This window comes from Zingiber officinale, chromosome 2B (assembly GCF_018446385.1).
Source record: "Zingiber officinale cultivar Zhangliang chromosome 2B, Zo_v1.1, whole genome shotgun sequence".
In the NCBI taxonomy this organism is placed as follows: Eukaryota; Viridiplantae; Streptophyta; class Magnoliopsida; order Zingiberales; family Zingiberaceae; genus Zingiber; species Zingiber officinale.
Window position 1 is genome coordinate 78,656,929 of NC_055989.1, and position 4,759 is coordinate 78,661,687.

Consider the following 4,759-nt stretch of genomic DNA (forward strand, 5'->3'; position numbering starts at 1 on the left):
ATATCTTATGGATTTTGTAAAGATAAACTCTCACTCGATCATCCGAGGGATCCACGTGACAGGTGCAAGCCCGTGTAAGGACGTTTGAGAGATAATCTTGAAGAGGAAATAGGAATATTCAAGAGAGTAGGATGGATTTTGTGATTAGTTTCTTGTATCTTGATAGATTAATAAGTCGTGGGCTTCTACGTTGATATCCGAGGAAGGCATAGTAATAGGTGCACTTCTGTGTAAGGACAACATAGGTTCATGTCTAATTAATCCTATTTAGATACATTTCTCAGTCCTTAGCCGGTTGTCTATTGCAAGAGAGAACCGACAACTTTCTACATGTTTGGCAATTGAGGGATAAGAATTGGTGAACCATTTACATTCGAGAAATCCTACAAAGAAACCGAAACTCCTAGAATCTCCCTTTATCATAACCCAAAACACTAAATTCTTGTTTGTTGATCTTTAAGATTAGATTTGTTTACCTTTACTTTGCTTTTGAAACGATTGGATAGTTGTTTAGCTAATTCGCATTGAGATATTTCTAGTGCTTATTCCAGTCCCTGTGGATACGATAATCTTTTATATTACTTGCGACATTTCCGTACACTTGCGGAGAGCGAACACCAAGTGAATACTTTGACTTTCCAGCCTTGGATTCTCTTTCCCAACCTCCAGAATCAATGAGACTACTTCTCTTTGGATTCTCTCTAAAAGACAGGGCCAAGTAGTGGCTAAACTCTCTTCCAGCAGACAACATATCATTTTGGGAGTAGTGTGAGCAGAAATTCCTAGACAAGTTCTACCCACCAAGCAAGACTACCCACATGAGGAACTTGATTGCCAGCTTCAAATAGATAGACTCAGAATCTTTATTTGAGGTTTGGGACAGATTCAAGAATATGCTGAGACAATACCCCCATCATGGCCTTGAGAAATGGATGGTTCTGCACACCTTCTACAATGGAATTAACTATCACACGAAGGTTTCCCTGGACTCTGTGGCAGAAGGGGCATTGATGACCAAGAGCCTTGATGAAGCACAAGAAATAATAGAGAATGTGGCATAGAACCACCATCAGTGGGCATCTGAAAGATCAGGTGGTGCGTTCTCAAGACATCAGATGAAGGCATCAGGAAAATTCGAGGTGGATGCATTTACGCTCATGTCTGCAAAGCTGGACGCCCTAACTAAGAAATTTGAAGCAATGGGGAGCAACACAACCAATGTCATAGTCTGTGTTTGCGACATTTGCGGGAGCACGGACCACGCTCAAGACACTTGCCCCCTTGGGTCAACGCAAGCACAAATAAACCAACTTGAGCAGTGCGATGCAATTACTGGCTACAATCAGAGGAAAAATAATCCGTACTCCAATACCTACAACCTTGGATGGAGGAATTATCCCAATTTCTCATATAGGAATAATCAAGATCAAGGACCAGCACATCAGAACTATCAACCTGGGCAACAACCACCTTCACAACTATCCAGGATTGAAAAGATGCTTGAGGAAGAGGTTGAGGAAACTCTTCAAGCTTCCCTATAGAATTTGAAGATCCCTTTTCCTCAGAAGCTCATAGCATCCCAGAGAGACGAAGAGTTCAACCGTTTCCTAAAGAAGATCAAAGAAATCTGCATAGAAGTACCACTGATAGATGCGCTGCACCAAATGCCGAAGTTCGCCAAGTTTTTAAAGGGAATTTTATCTAACAGAAGACATAAGAGCGACTTCGAGACGGTAGCACTAATAGAGAATTGTAGCGCCCTCCTTATGGTGAATCCTCCCCCTAAGCTTCAGGATCCAGGGAGTTTCTCCATACCATGTAAAATTGGTTCTGAACTCATACCGAGAGCTTTCTATGACTTGGAAGCCAGTGTCAGCCTACTCCCATACTCCTTATGCAAGAAGTTGGGGTTCCAGAATATTAAATTGACCATGATGCCACTACAACTAGCTGACCATTCATGCAGATACCCAATGAGAATAGTGGAAGATGTGCCAGTTAAAGTGGGTAGATGTATAGTTCCTACAGATTTCATTGTCTTGGACATGAAGGAAGATCCCAAGATACCGATCATCCTTGGAAGACCATTCTTTGCCACAGCTGGAGCCATCATTGATGTAAAAAGCCATAAGCTATCCCTGGAGATCGGCAAGGAAAAGATTGAATTTGACCTGTCTAGTTCTTCCATCTGCGATCCCTCTTCTCAGAAAAATTCTCGCAAAATCAGCATACACAGGGAAGGAGAGTGCAGTTTCTATGAGAGTTCCCCTCCAGCAAGCAATAAGAAGTACATCTGTCCTGCACAAGAAAAACTGAAGGCGCAGGCTGAAGCATCGAGCCCAGAAGGAGAGCCGTTCTCCCACGGGCTCAACCCACACTGACTGAAATGGGGTCGAGCTAAAGACCTAAAACAAGCGCTTCTTGGGAGGCAACCCAAGGATTTTTCATTTTTTGTTTGTCATTTTGTCATGTGTTTTGTTTCTTTGATAAGTTTGATCTAGTGCTTTGCTTTTGATTGTCCATTTTCAGGATGTGCATTGTCTTCCATGAGCTGGCCGTGAGTAGTTCATGGGCGTGGAGGCGTTGGAGGAACCGAAACCAAGAAGGGCGAGTCTTACCGAGCTACAAGCCACGGGCCGTGCAACTCTACACGGCCGTGTGGCTAGTGCAGAGAAGAGAAGGGCAGTGGTCGTGCCATTTGGCACAACCATGCAAGAATGCCCAGAGAGGAAGAAGTCTTGGGCCATGCCATTCGGCACGGCCGTCCAAGCCTGGCCGAGGGGAGAAAAGGAGAGGTCGTGCCATTCAGCACGACCGTGCGAGCTTGGCCGAGGGGAGAAAAGGAGAGGCCGTGCCATTCGGCACGGCCATGCAGTACGTGACCCACCCAGGTCGTGTCTATAAGACACGGCCGTGCGGGGCCGCCTGCTCTCTCCAAGAAACCCTAGCTTCTACTTCCTTCTCTCCCAAAACACTTCCCATCCCCATTACAACTCATCTAAGCCCAATTCTCCCTCTAGAGTTCACCTTTCCTTAGATCTATATCTAGATCTAACTCATTCTTAAGCCACGACTTTGTGAAGAGAAGCTAACCCCCTATTCCTCCTCTCCCTTCGCTCCTATCCTCAAGGACTCACCCCCACGAAATTCTAAGCTAACCATGTCGCAGATCTTGAAGAGACTTCATCGAGGAAATGATGGATCTGGAGAGGGAGATGCACCGGGAGGTGACAAAGGCAAGGGGAAGACTTCATCATCAAAAGGCAAAGGAAAGAGGGTGGCACGCGATGAAGGTAACGAAAATGAGTTTAATATTATTTTTAGAAATCATGATAAAAAGCTAGATATGATAACCTTGTCGCTAGAAAAATTATTTGCACTAAATATATGAATCCTGTCACTATGGAGGTGCTAGGAATTAAGGATGCCATTAATTGGATGATTAACTCTTTAGATTGGAACGACATTATGTACTATCATGCACCGACTTACCCTCGTCGAGTCCTTGAGTTCTTAAGTTCGATTGATGTTAAATATTCATCTGAAGAGGACTACATAGGGATAATAACTTTTAGGATGATGAACAAAGAAGTTTGGTGGACTTTTAACGATTTCAATGATTATTTTGGTTTACCTAGTGGTGGTCCCCGAGGATTTGATGGTGGGATTAGATGGAATGAATTTTAGAGGTCGATAATCGGATCAAATGGCCCCTATGAACCCTCTAGAGCCAAGGCATCCCGCATACAAAACCCGACCTTTAGATACATGCACCGTGTGATGAGCAAAACGATCTTCGGTCGAGGAGATAGTGACGGGGTGGTTAGAAAATAGAACTCTATTCTCTTTGGGCAATGTTGAAGAAAGTTGATTTTGATTATGGTTTCCATTTCTTGCAAACTCTGGTAAAGGTAGCTAAGGCATCTTTTGGAACGATAGTGTTTGGCAGATTGCTCACTCTACTAGCATTCAATTTAGGTTGTGAGCTTGATGGATTAGAGGTTATTCATGGCAATGACAAGATCGACATCAATTAGTGTCTTGCGATGAGAATGATTTGTCGGGATAAGAATGGGTTTGCATTTCCTAGAAATGTTGGTTTCCCATGCATTACCCCTTCCTTGTCCCGAGCGAACTTCAGTTCGCAACCCCGCGAATTGGGTGGTCAGTTAGCAAACCCCTGAGATTTTTCTCCCTTCTGCAGAGACCGAGTACCACCAGGAACCTTCGCCATCAGGTGTTCCGCAACCTTCCGGACATCCGGATCTCCCTAGGCACTCTTTTGCTTACGGTTCAGGACCCTCTAGTTTCGATTTTTCTGACTTTCGCACCTCTTTAGAATCCCTTCATGAGAAGCATAATACCCAACGACAATTGTTGGAGGGTCGCTTCAAGCTATCTGACGACCAGTTTAGGGAGGTACGAGACCATTTTCAGTTCAGTAGAGACTTTCACAGTCAGGTGACGGGGTTCGTTCAGGATTATGAGGTTGACCAGGAAATAATGAGGAACTTTATGGATGATATAGATATCACTCGACAACAAGTAGACGCTTTGTATCAATATCATCAGCACATAGGCCATCTCCCTGGTTTTCCTAGATTTCCCCCAGGCCCACACCAGGGACCTCCTTACCCTCCACCCCCTCCACCATATTGATTTCATCGGGATGATGAAAGATTTAAGTCGGGGGGGGGGGGGGGGGGGTGTTGTTGCACAACTTGAGAGTTGAGTTTTCATTTTTAGTTTCAGTTTTTCT

At 44.4% G+C, this 4,759-nt stretch overlaps 1 pseudogene; it reads right to left on the reverse strand.

Moving 5' to 3' along the window:
* Positions 1 to 850: 850 nt before the first annotated feature.
* Positions 851 to 922, reverse strand: LOC122049973 (annotated as a pseudogene).
* Positions 923 to 4,759: the final 3,837 nt, after the last annotated feature.